The sequence below is a fragment of the Neoarius graeffei genome, chromosome 2 (genome assembly GCF_027579695.1).
Source record: "Neoarius graeffei isolate fNeoGra1 chromosome 2, fNeoGra1.pri, whole genome shotgun sequence".
NCBI lineage: Eukaryota > Metazoa > Chordata > Actinopteri > Siluriformes > Ariidae > Neoarius > Neoarius graeffei.
In genome coordinates this window covers 123,807,393-123,821,382 of record NC_083570.1, presented here as the reverse complement: position 1 = coordinate 123,821,382, position 13,990 = coordinate 123,807,393, and the positions used below count along the sequence as shown (strand labels likewise).

The 13,990-nt window shown below is 43.2% G+C and overlaps 2 protein-coding genes and 1 pseudogene across 9 annotated transcripts in view; all 3 read right to left on the bottom strand.

The window, feature by feature from the left end:
- The window catches only part of LOC132882239 (NACHT, LRR and PYD domains-containing protein 12-like), a 1,431,284-nt gene that overhangs the window by 714,848 nt on the left and 702,446 nt on the right, over positions 1-13,990 (bottom strand). The gene's annotated exons all lie outside the window — the stretch shown is intronic.
- The window catches only part of LOC132875336 (interferon-inducible GTPase 5-like), a 66,082-nt gene that overhangs the window by 8,477 nt on the left and 43,615 nt on the right, over positions 1-13,990 (bottom strand). The window lies entirely within an intron of this gene.
- LOC132875846 (4-galactosyl-N-acetylglucosaminide 3-alpha-L-fucosyltransferase 9-like) lies at positions 7,608-8,532 on the bottom strand (annotated as a pseudogene).

Sequence of the window (13,990 nt, the reverse complement as noted above, 5' to 3'; positions counted from 1 at the left end):
TTGATGGTGCTGTAAGCCAGGTCCAGCATGTTCTCTCCCCCGGTTGCAAAATCTACATATTGGTGGAAGTGAGGAAACACAGTTTTCATATTGGCCTGATTAAAGTCCCCTGCCACAATGAAAATTCCTTCAGGATGTGTAGATTGCAGTTCACTTTTGGAATGGTATAGGACATTCAGGGCTTCTCTGATGTTTGCGCTGGGCAGAATGTACACTGCTGTGTTGATAACAGTGAATTCCTGGGATAAATAAAAGGGTCTGCATTTAACAGTCAGTAGTTCTACATCAGTAGAGAATTTAACATTTCATAGTAGAGCGTAGAAACATTTCACTCTCTTTGGTACAGCACCAACAGATAAAGGGAATATACTCCAACAAACAACACATCAAATTGGCATTTTGTCATCAGTTTCATAATTTAAATAAAAAAATAAAAATAAATAAATAAAGGCGGCACGGTGGTGTAGTGGTTAGCGCTGTCGCCTCACAGCAAGAAGGTCCGGGTTCAAGCCCCGTGGCTGGCGAGGGCCTTTCTGTGTGGAGTTTGCATGTTCTCCCCATGTCCGCGTGGGTTTCCTCCGGGTGCTCCGGTTTCCCCCACAGTCCAAAGACATGCAGGTTAGGTTAACTGGTGACTCTAAATTGACCGTAGGTGTGAATGTGAGTGTGAATGGTTGTCTGTGTTTATGTGTTAGCCCTGTGATGACCTGGCGACTTGTCCAGGGTGTACCCCGCCTTTCGCCTGTAGTCAGCTGGGATAGGCTCCAGCTTGCCTGCGACCCTGTAGAACAGGATAAAGCGGCTAGAGATAATGAGATGAGATAAATAAATAAATAAAAATCAGTCCAAAAAAAGTAAGTACACCCTTACATTTATCACACATACAAGTACATAAAATTAGAATCAGGTGTTCCAGATTAGGTGACATTGATTAGAACCTCAACAACAAAATGTGAAAAATACAAAACGTAAAATCCTCTGTTTTGTCAAAAAACTTAAAGTTTGAGCTTTACCTCTGACTGTTACAAACTGCTGACACTGGCAATTCCATCTGCACATGTGGTGGATAGAAGAGGTGTGCGTGTATTTTTCCTCTTTCTGTAATTTGTTTTTTAAATTAAGAATCCCTCATATGAATGCATTCATAACCAGTAGCCAATCAGCAGGTAGGAATGCGACCGGATGCGTGAGAGCCAGAAGAGACACAACAAGAAAAACTAAATAGGAAGTAGAGCGGAAGGTGCGTGGCAATAACGTTGAGTGCCACGGGATATGTGAAGCCCTAAAGACAGAAGTGGAGCGTTTGTTTTCTGCAACTTAAAACCCAGTTGTGCAACAACTAGTGACTGCCAGAGGTGCCTTGGAGTGCGTAGCCAAGAAGCGTTGGTACACCTGCCGAGGAGAGGGGCTCAGAGTCGTGAAGGGATTCGTTTGCCTAGACTTCGCTCGCTAAGCAGTTTGCAGTTCCCTGCCAACCAGAGACTGATCCAGCGGTACGAGGTGAAGTAATCCTGTGGGATCGTAGTGACAATTTCCTTGTCTGTTTTGTGCCATTTGTTAGCCACAGCCTAGTCGAGACTGCAGCTATTGTCTCGCCTGATCTAAATTGTTTGACGCACACTAGTAGCGTTGTTGAAGACGGACATTATTCATGTTTAATTTGTTACTTTATCTACGAGGATTGAAAGTAAGGATTTCGTTTGCTGCTCAGCCATCCACCTATGCATGTGTGGGTCAGTGGCGGCTGCTGGTTTTTAAAACACAGGAAGCCCATTTTACGCATTCATCGTAAAACCTGTAGGCCGGATATCAAAGCATAGAAAGGTGTGCCCCATTAGCACAGTGAACTAGACAACCCTACCTAGTGGTAGAAAGTATTTTTGCTTGTACATTTCATGTTATAGTCTGGCTTGCCAGGCTAGTGCCTCATATCCTTAATCAAAAATATCAAACATCCAAAAATCACTGGCTATTCAACGAAGAGCCTTGAACATCATACCCTGATATGCAACACAGAGTCTTTAACACAACACCCAGCTGTGCAACACATCCTTGAACATCTTCTGCAACACAGTCTGGAAATTCATAACCAGGTAGGCTATGCAACACACAGAACCTTGAATATTATACCCAGGTATAACCTATAACACAGAGCCCACCATTCTCTTAACATTACTGAACAATATACACACTTCAGATTCATGAACATTATATGATGCACACTATTTATACACAAATTCTGCCCTCCGCTCCTTTTCCAGAAAATGGTCTGTGACCCTGTCATACTAGCTGGTTGTGCTTTCCAGAGACTTCACCAATTTCTGTTAGCAGCTAGCACTGCAGATCCCAATAAGGCTCAAGCTAGCCTACAACCAGATTGAACTACAAATGAAATAAACGAGTGAATTCACGAATGATCAAACTGATAGAATGGATGAAAGTTAACAGAGCACAACGTGTAATATTTACATTTATTTACAGAGTAATGTACAGAGACATCAATGAGAAGAAACGTTTATATGAAAAGAAAGTCGGACAGCACTTTGGCACACAACTACACTTTCTCGACATCTGCTAGGGACTGACTGATCATGCTTCCGTGTTCCTCGCCGATGCCAAAGTACAGAGCCCGCCCTCCTCATGTCTTTCAAACACCACCTCCAATAATCCTTCATCAGCCCGGCTTCTTGCCCATCCCACTGTCTCGTTTAGTCCCAGAGAAGCCCGGCTTCCCTGGAAGTGACGATTTTGTCGATTTTAACCAATAACAACTAGCCGAAATTGGCTGTTCAGAGCCGTCTCATAGACTGCAACAGATACCTGGCTGCCAGTCCATAGAGCCCATTGAAATAAGAAAGGTTACAGCCAGTGTTGCCAGATTGGGCGGTTTTAAGTGCATTTTGGCGGGTTTTGAACATATTTTGGCTGGAAAACGTCAGCAGTATCTGGCAATGCTGGTTACAGCCTGGCAGCAAAGGTGATTCTCGTAGCGAACTGCAAGTTCATCAGACATCACTCAACTAAGTTACAGGATAGTTATGAACGTAAATACAATCTTGGGCATATATTATGTTATGCAAGTTATTGTTTTAATGAGAATTCAACATCATAGATGCCGCAGTTTGGGGAGAGAATTTTAGGGGAAGCTCGGCTTCCCTTGTTGTCTCTGAGAAATCGCCCCTGGTGTGGGTGGAGTTTTTTTCGTTGGACAATTGAACTTTTGAAGGACGTTTTCACCGGCGCAAAGCCATTTTGCTTTAAAACCAAAAGACTGTTGTTGTTTGCCATGCGAGTGCAACTGTTGCTCGTGAAGAAGAACTGAACATTGCCATTAAGGGTTGAGGTGAATTGAAGACCTGGGTTTAGGATACGCGCCATTCAATTTAAGTTTGTCATTATAGCTTCCTAACTTCCTTGTGTAAGTTTCCTTTGAGTTTTGTATGCATTTTGAACTAAACCTAATGGTTGAATATTAAGATAGATAATGTTAGTTATAACTGAGTGCTCAGTTTAGGGTGAACAGTGAGTACAAAGTAAATTCAAACAGATAAAGGTGAGTTTATTATCTTGTTTTCTAAATTTATTTTTTTCTATCTCTCTATTTCTCTACCTTAATTAGACAGTTCTGCTTAATAAATATCCATTTTGAATCTGAGTATTGCCCAAGTGGTGTAATTATTGTGTGTGTATAACTTCTCTGGAGTAGGGGGTGTGTCATCCGATACTGCCAGGGCATTGTGGTTTGGGGCCATGCAGGGTAAGTCTCTCACATATACAGACACTGAATTTTGTGCACTATCCTTTAGGTTATCACTGTGACATTTAATTTAAAATCACTAAAGCCTTTATAATATACCCTTTTGTGGCTAGTAAACTAGGTTCGAGTTAGTAGGCTTGGGGGGTCACGGACTTAAATCTGTTTCCTTCTAACCCTCTAGAAGGAATTACTTTCCTTTACTAGCGGACATAGGTACTGTCCATTACACACACATATAGTGGTGCTTGAAAGTTTGTGAACCCTTTAGAATTTTCTATATTTCTGCATAAATATGACCTAAAACATCATCAGATTTTCACACAAGTCCTAAAAGTAGATAAAGAGAACCCAGTTAAACAAATGAGACAAAAGTATTATACTTGGTCATTTATTTATTTATTGAGGAAAATGATCCAATATTACATATCTGTGAGTGGCAAAAGGATGTGAAACTCTAGGATTAGCAGTTAATTTGAAGGTGAAATGAGAGTCAGGTGTTTTCAATCAATGGGATGACAATCAGGTGTGAGTGGACACCCTGTTTTATTTAACAAACAGGGATCTATCAAAGTCTGATCTTCACAACACGTTTATGGAAGTGTATCATGGCACGAACAAAGGAGATTTCTGAGGAAGTCAGAAAAAGCATTGTTGATGCACATCAGGCTGGAAAAGGTTACAAAACCATCTCTAAAGAGTTTGGACTCCACCAATCCACAGTCAGACAGATTGTGTACAAAAAATGGAGGAAATTCAAGACCATTGTTACCCTCCCCAGGAGTGGTCGACCAACAAAGATCACTCCAAGAGCAAGGCGTGTAATAGTTGGCAAGGTCACAAAGGACCCCAGGTTAACTTCTAAGCAACTGAAGGCCTCTCTTACATTGGCTAATGTTAATGTTCATGAGTCCACCATCAGAAGAACACTGAACAACAATGGTGTGCATGGCAGGGTTGCAAGGAGAAAGCCACTGCTCTCCAAAAAGAACATTGCTGCTCATCTGCAGTTTACTAAAGATCACGTGGACAAGCCAGAAAACTATTGGAAAAATGTTTTGTGGACGGATGAGACCAAAATAGAACTTTTGGTTTAAATGAGAAGCGTTATGTTTGGAGAAAGGAAAACACTGCATTCCAGCATAAGAACCTTATCCCATCTGTGAAACATGGTGGTGGTAGTATGTAGATGGTAGATGTTTTGCTGCATCTGGGCCAGGACGGCTTGCCATCATTGATGGAACAATGAATTCTGAATTATACCAGCAAATTCTAAAGGAAAATGTCAGGACATCTGTCCATGAACTGAATCTCAAGAGAAGGTGGGTCATGCAGCAAGACAACAACCCTAAGCACACAAGTCGTTCTACCAAAGAATGGTTAATGGTTTGGTTAATGGTTTGGTTAATGGTTTTTGGTTTTTGGTTAATGGTTTGTGGTTTTTTTGTTCATGGTTAATGGTTAATGGTTTGGTTAATGGTTTGGGCCTGTTTTGCTGCATCTGGGCCAGGAGGGCTTGCCATCATTGATGGAACAATGAATTCTGAATTATACCAGCAAATTCTAAAGGAAAATGTCAGGACATCTGTCCATGAACTGAATCTCAAGAGAAGGTGGGTCATGCAGCAAGACACCAACCCTAAGCACACAAGTCGTTCTACCAAAGAATGGTTAAAGAAGAATAAAGTTAATGGTTTTGGAATGGCCAGGTCAAAGTCCTGACCTTAATCCAATCAAAACATTGTGGAAGGACCTGAAGCAAGCAGTTCATGTGAGGAAACCCAACAACATCCCAGAGTTGAAGCTCTTCTGTATGGAGGAATGGACTAAAATTCCTCCAAGCCAGACTCCAAGCAGGACTGATCAACAGTTACCACAAACATTTAGTTGCAGTTATTGCTGCACAAGGGAGTCACGCCAGATACTGAAAGCAAAGGTTCACATACTTTTACCACTCACAGATATGTAATATTGGATCATTTTCCTCAATAAATAAATGACCAAGTATAATACTTTTGTCTCATTTGTTTAACTGGGTTCTCTTTATCTACTTTTAGGACTTGTGTGAAAATCTGATGATATTTTAGGTCATATTTATGCAGAAATATAGAAAATTCTAAAGGGTTCACAAACTTTCAAGCACCACTGTTTGCGTGTGTGTGTATATATATAATATAAAATGTGTGTGTCATGTAAACATATCCTTACAAAAACTTTTCAGTGATTATACACTTTCCTTTGGTAAGTACAGACGCTTTCTAAACTTATTAAATTTTTTTTTGTGCTCTAATTCAGTGATACGAGTAATAATCTTAAACATGATGATTTTAAAAGCTTGTTAATAAATTAGCGTTAGAAGACCGGGTCAGCCATAATTCAATAGCCCTGGAGTATGGAGGATTAAGAGCTTTGTTCAAGGGCTCAACAGTGATAGCCTGGCAGTACTGGGACCTGAACCCCCAACCTTCAGATCAGCAACCCTGAAGCCAAGTTTACATTAGACCGTATCTGTCCCGTTTTCTTCACGGATGCACTGTCTGTTTACATTAAAACGCCTGGAAACGCCGGGAAACGGGAATCCGCCAGGGTCCACGAATTCAATCCAGATCGTGTCTGGTCCGGTGCTGTGTAAACATTGAGAATACGCGGATACGCGGATACGCTGTGCTGAGCTCTAGCTGGCGTCGTCATTGGACAACGTCACTGTGACATCCACCTTCCTGATTCGCTGGCGTTGGTCATGTGACGCGACTGCTGAAAAACGGCGCGGACTTCCGCCTTGTATCACCTTTCATTAAAGAGTATAAAAGTATGAAAATACTGCAAATACTGATGCAAATACTGCCCACTGTGTAGTTATGATTGTCTTTCGGCTTGCCATCCTTCCACTTGCAAGTGGTAAGTGACGCGCATGCCCGATATGCACTGAGATCACACACACAGCGGCTCAGTCCCAAATCACTGCTCGTGCGCTTCACTCGCGCGCTCTGTGAGCTGCGCAGGGCCGGAGTGCGCACCCTCCAGAGGGCACTCGCTGTTCAGGGCGGAGTGATTTGGAGCGCAGGATGCCTGCGGAGCCGAACGTATCCGTGTATTGGCGTTGCTGTGTGCACGCGAATTGTGTATTGGTGTTGCTGTGTGCACACTAATCGTTTTAAAAACGTTAATCTGATGATCCGCTGATACGGTCTAATGTAAACCCCACCTGAGCTTTGACCTGAAAACGCATGCGCCTTTCCCTCCCGCCTTGGGTCACTGACCAAAACTGCTTCCATCAGTGCTTCATTTAGTTTCAATGATAAACATGATTCATGCTTTCACAAGCTCATGGTTAAAATTCTGTTGTTTGGCATTTCGAGTAAAACCCTAAATGGATGCCACCATATGCAAAGTTCATCTGCAAGAATCCTTACTCATACCAAACACTGGTTACCTGTTTCACAGAGAATCAACTGCTTCTTACTTGCAAACCAATCCATGGACATTTCTTCTGTCATTTTGAGACAAATCTTAAAATGTACATTTTCTCCCAAATCTTTCATATTTCCTTATTATAGTTTCTCATTGCGTCAACTGTGAAAAGAGTGTTCAGAAAGTGTTGTATAAATGGAACATTCTTCTGTTGTCCATAACAGGACATCTACCTGGTCATTCGTCACCCAACCACACCCTCTTAATATGCATGAAATATAATATTCAATAATGCACTCCATGACAAGGAAAATATACAGGTAATCTTTATGAACCAGGAATATATCCTTAAATGGAATAATGTAGCAGGTGGAAGCATGGTTTAGTATTAAAGTCTTTCCCAATGCAAGAGTCTACATATGCTTTGAAAATAAACTGCTAGCTAATCCCAGTACCATTTATTGAGACCTCTAAACACTCTGTAGCCCTTGTGTTTTCTTATATGATCACAAATATGACAAGCATGTTCTCGCCCAAAATGTGAACGTTTCGCAGTAAAGCGTTGTCTCCAGGTGAAGTAGTGCTCATAAGCTTCCTGGTTATGGTCTGGAAATTTGAGATGTTCTGCAAGTTCCTGAGGGGATTTGAAATCGTTCACATGAATGAATGAATCTGCAGGAAGGAATTCCTCATAGTTCTCCCTGGGTGGACTGAGAACCACAGGAACTGTGCCAACTTTCATGGAGTTAAACAGGTTCTCAGTGAAGTAGTATTTGTGGCTGGAGCTCTCAAATGAGAAGTAGAATTTACAACTAGACAAGGTAGCCTTATAGTCCTTAATGTACCAGTTGAAGGATCTACCATAAGCCTCTATTTTGACGTGTTTGCTCAGTTCATTAAAATATTTCACTCTGCTATAGTTGGAGTTCCAGTTACTGATGACCCAGCACACCAATTTGTCCTTTGGTTGTATTGTAAAGGATTTGTCCTTCTCAGAGACTTCTATGATTCTCCCATAAGGCACCCAGACATCTGAATCTCTCCTATAATTTGCAGTCAGATTGAATAAATCATCTGTTCCAGTCCATCTTGGTGTATTATAAAGGAGACTCCATGTTCATCCACACACACTTCTGGTGTGGACGTGGCATGTTTATCAGGTTTGGTAAATCGCCATCGATATGAAACATAACACCATGGGCTTTGTAATACTGTCTTCTGTCATCTGTAATGTGACAACCTTTAATACCATACTCTGAACCACAGGCTTCTCCTTGAAATGTAAAACCAAAAGGCCATGACCAAAGTAATATGATGCTGTCAATACTCCTCCAAAAATCAGAAAGATTATTAAGGCTGTAGCACATCAAAGCCAATGTGAAGTGGTGCAAAAATCAGAAAGAGATGCAGCAGGAGATGCTGAAAACATCCTACTGAATATTTAGATGTCATCTTTTATGTTTTGGAGAAGAGAGAAATAAAACACATGAACTTCTGGTTTTGGCAGAAGAATAACAGGCAGCAGGAGATGCTGAAAATGTCCTGTCGATGGTGTTGATGTTATCTTCTACTCTCCAGAGAAGACAGAAATAAAGCAATGGTTTGTCATTGCCTCCTAACCTGAAGAATTCACTCATTAAAGATTTTTCAGTCGCTGCATTAGGAGACAGGGGGACAGATGCATGTCAGGAAATGCAGCGCAAAACATGATTTGACTGCAAAATGCACTAAATCTGAAAATAACATTTGAGATTATTAAGGCTGTAGTGTTTATACTGTTTATTTATACTGTTTATATTGTTTAAGTGTTTAGTCTATGTCTAGTTCCTATCTAGAGTGTTTATACTGTTTATATTGTTTGTTTTTTCAATTATTCTATTTTTATTTATTGCATTGCCTGTTGCACCGTGGGTCAGAGAGGACTGATATTTCATCTGTGCTGTATGTCGAGCATGTATAGCATATTTGACAATAAAGTTGACTTGACTTGACATCAAAGCCAATGTGAAGTGGTGCAAATGGTTAACTGCAATCTAAAGATAATGTGGTATAAAATAAAGTTTATTCTTTTGACTCATGTTAGTACAAGTGTGGAGTCATTAATATTGCTGATATTGCTGTAGCTATCTCTCCTTCTTCCCTCAACATACCTCCCCCCAGTCATCGCAGCAGCCCCCTCCTCCCCCACCTCAACACAGATTCCTCCATGCATCACTGCAGACCAGGTCAGAGGTCAACTGAGGAAGCTTCACCCTAGGAAAGCAGCAGGCCCAGACAAGGTGTGTCCCCGACTACTGAAGACCTGCGCTGCTGAACTGGGTGAACCACTCCAACGCATCTTCAACCTCAGCCTGCAGCTAGGGAGAGTGCCCACCCTCTGGAAGACATCATGCATCGTTCCAGTTCTCAAGAAGACCCGGCTCAGTGAGCTGAATGACTTCCGACCGGTGGCACTCACTTCACATCTGATGAAGACCTTTGAGTGGCTCTTCTTCAGTCTCCTCAGACCCCAGGTGCAACATGCTCAGGACTGTCTGCAGTTTGCATACCGGGTAGTTGTTGGTGTGGAAGACGCCATCCTCTACCTGCTACACCGAGCCCACTCGCATCTGGATAAGGGAAATGGCACAATGAGGATCCTCTTCTTGGATTTCTCGAGTGCCTTCAACACCATCCAGCCCCTTATGCTTCAGGACAAACTGAACAGGATGCGAGTGGACCCCTGCCTGGTCACCTGAATCTCCAGCTACCTCACCGACAGGCCGCAGTACGTCAGGCTGAAGGACATCACATCTGACACTGTGATTAGCAGCACTGGAGCACCCCAGGGCACGGTGCTGGCCCCTCTTCTCTTCACCCTGTACACCGCGGACTTCTGCTACAACTCGGAGCTGTGTCACATTCAGGAGTTCGCCAATGACACAGCCATCGTGGGGTGCATCAGGGACGACAGAGAGGAGGAGTATAGGAGCCTGGTGAGGGACTTTGCCATTTGGTGCAACAAGAACCATCTGCAGCTCAACACCTCGAAGACCAAGGAGTTGGTCATTGACTTTGGGAGGTCCAGACCAAGGTCACGACCAGTTCTGATTGAGAGAGTTGAGGTGGAGGCTGTGGATTCCTACAAGTACCTCGGGCTGTGGCTGGACAGCAAGCTGGACTGGACTTGCAACACCAACCACTTGTAAAGGAAGGGACAGAGCAGGCTATACTTCTTGAGGAGGCTGTGGTCCTTTAACATCTGCAGGAAATTCCTGTGGATGTTCTATCAGTCCGTGTTTGCCAGTGTCCTGTTTTACACCGTGGTGTGCTAGGGGAGGCAGCGCATCCAAGAAAGACACATCCAGGTTGGACAAACTGATCAGGCGGGCCGGCTCTGTGGTCGGCATGAAGCTGGACTCTCTGGTGATGGTGGCAGAGAATAGGCCTATGGACAAACTACTGAACATCATGGACGATGCCAGTCACCCTCTGCACACCGTCATCAGCAACCAGAGGAGCCTGTTCAGTGACAGAATGCTCCTTCCCAAGTGAAGGACTAACAGACTTAAAAACTCCTTTGTCCCTCACACCATCAGACTGTACAACTCCTCTCTGGGGGCGAGGAGGGGTAATAGGAGGACAGAGGACGGGAAGGAGCAGCAGTAGCCTAGCCTGACAAAAAGCAATACTGGACAATGTGCAATATAAATGTGCAATTTAATGTGCAATACCTCTCCTGCTGGCCTCCCCCCCCCCCATATCATATTCTTTTATATATATATATATATATATATATATATATATATATATATATATATATATATATATATATAAATAAATACTTAATTTAATTTATCTCAAAGTTTTCTCTATTTTCGATTCTCCTGTAATGGTGCTGCTGTAATTTTAATTTCCCTGAGGAAACCCTCCCAAAGGCATCAGTAAAGTTCTATCTAATCTAATCTAATCTAATCTAATCTAATCTAATCTAATCTAATCTAATCTAATCTAATCTAATCCCCCGATTGCTCCCTGTCTTCCATATCCTTCTCTCCCACACCTGCCACTTTCATGTCCTCTCTCACCACATCCATGCATCTCCTCTTTGGCCTTCCTCATTTTCATGTGCCTGGCAGCTCCATCCTCAACATTCTCCTTCCCACATGCTCTGCATCTCTTCTCAGGATGTGCCCATACCATCTCAGTCTCATCTCTCTTAGCTTAATTCCCAAGCTCCCCACATATGCTGTCCCTCTGATGTGCTCGTTCCTTATCCTGTCCAACCTTGTAACTCCCATCGCAAACCTTAACATCCTCAACTCCGCCACCTCCAACTTTGCTTCTTTGTTAAGGGTACAATCTCCAATCCATACATCACAGCTGGTCTCACTACTGTCTTATACATCTTGAACAACACTGAAAATGCTGATGCTATATGTAAAAAGGCTAGCCAAAGACTATTTTTAATCAGAAGACTGAAGGGCTTTGGAGTCAGCTGTAATATTCTTGAGAGAACATATGTCAGTCTGATAGAGAGTGTCCTTACCTCCAATATCTCTGTCTGGTATGGTCACTTGACCTTATATAATAAGAACAAGTTGTCCAGAATTGTTAAAATGGCAGGGAAAATTATAGGACAACCTCAAAAAACACGAGAAAATTTACACAGCACTGCAGTACACAGACAAACCATGAACATATTAGATGATGATACCCACCCCCTTTACTCTGAGTTTGAGCTGCTTCCTCTAGGGCGGCGATATAGAGTACACATGGCAAGGAAAAAAAAATTATAAAAGATCCTTTTATCCCAAATGCAATTTCTCTGGTCAATAAACTATGGAAAAGCTAGATGGAAAGGAAGTGTGGCCAAGAGCACTATAGATGAGCTGGAATTGGTACTACTGACTTGATATGATGTGTATGCATGTGTGTAGGTTACATGTGAGGTGCTGTGTTAATTCTTTGGATATATGTTTGTCTAATGGAATGAAAGTGTTTTTTCCCCTCCTTTTTATGTGTTTTGTATTATTTTTGTCAGTGAGACCAAAGACAATTTTCATGTAGGACATGACAAAGTATATTCTATTCTATTACCTTTCACTTTTGCTGGGACTTTCCTATCGCTAACGACTCCCAAAATCCTTCTCCAACTGCTCCACCCTGCCTGCACTCTCTTTCTCACCTTACTATCGCAGCCCCCATTTTCCTGCACAGTTGACCCCAGGTACTTGAATTCACCAACTTTCTTTACGTCTACTCCTTGCATCTTCACTACACTCTCATCCCCATTCTCATTGATGCACAAGCATTCTGTTTTGATACTGCTCACCTTCAGTCCTCTTCGTTCCAATGCATCCCTCCATCTCTCCAAACCCAACTCAACCTCCTTTCTACTTTCACCACATATCACAATATCATCCGCAAACATCATGTTCCATGGTGACTCTTGCCTCACTTCGTCCATCAAGCTATCCATCACTATGGCAAACAAGAAAGGACTCAAAGCAGATCCTTGATGGAGTCCCACCTTCACCTTGAACCATTCAGTCGTTCCAACTCCACACCTCACTGCTGTTTCACTGTTCTCATACATGTCTTGCACCCCTCTAAAATACTTCTCATTCACTCCACACTTTCTCATACAATACCATAACTCATCTCTCGGTACTCTATCGTATGCCTTCTCCAGGTCTACAAACATACAATGTAGCTTTCTCTGGCCTTCCCTGTACTTCTCCATTAACATTCTTAAAGCAAACACTGCATCCAACGTGCTCTTCCTTGGCATAAACCCGTAATGCTGTTCACAGATTGCTACCTCTCTTCTCAATCTCCCCTCCAATACCCTTTCCCATAGCTTCATGGTGTGGCTTATCAATTTTATCCCTCTGTAATTAAGAGGCATCAAAATCCCCCACAAAACTAACTGCTGCTAATAATCTACAAATCGTTATTAATTAAAAAGAGAACATGCAATCAGTTACAGCTCCTGTTTCCTCTCCATTTTTCACCAACTTCATACTGGTTGCACAATCCTCCTTCAAATGCATGTATATGAGTGTAGCAGTCCATGTAGGTGGGTGGAGCACAGAAGGACGGCAGGACAGAACTGATCTCACAAAACTCTCTTTTATTTGCACTTTGCAGTTGCAAACACACACTCAGACACATGCACACACATCAGCTGTCTGGTTGTCGAGAGAGCTCTCTCTGCTCTCACTCTCTCTCCTTAAATAGGGCGCGGTCACTGGGAAGACACACAAACACATTAATTAACAACAGGTGTAGTGATTCTGCCATTTAACTTCCCTGACTCCGCCCTCCTGTCACAGACCGATGCTAGACCACGCCCCTGCTGCCACATACCCCCACCGCCCGACTCAGGCCGGGCAGCTGTCTGGCCCGCAGCTGACTCCTCCCCCCCCCCCCCCCCCCGACGGGAGAGGAAGTCCGCCACGACCACCTGCACCCCCGGCCTGTGGATCACCTTGAAGTTAAAGGGTTGGAGTGCCAGATACCAACGGGTGATCCGCGCATTGGCATCCTTCATGCGGTGGAGCCACTGGAGGGGCGTGTGGTCAGAACAGAGGGTGAAAGGGTGTCCCAGCAGGTAGTACCGGAGGGCAAGGACCACCCACTTGATCGCCAGGCACTCCTTCTCGATGGTACTGTAGCGCCCCTCACGCACCGACAGCTTGCGACTAATGTACAAGATGGGGCGATCCTCCCCCTCCACCTGCTGGGACAAAACGGCCCCCAGCCCTCTGTCCGACGCATCCGTCTGCAACATAAAGGGGAGAGAAAAGTCAGGGGAGTGTAAAAGTGGCCCCCCACACAGCG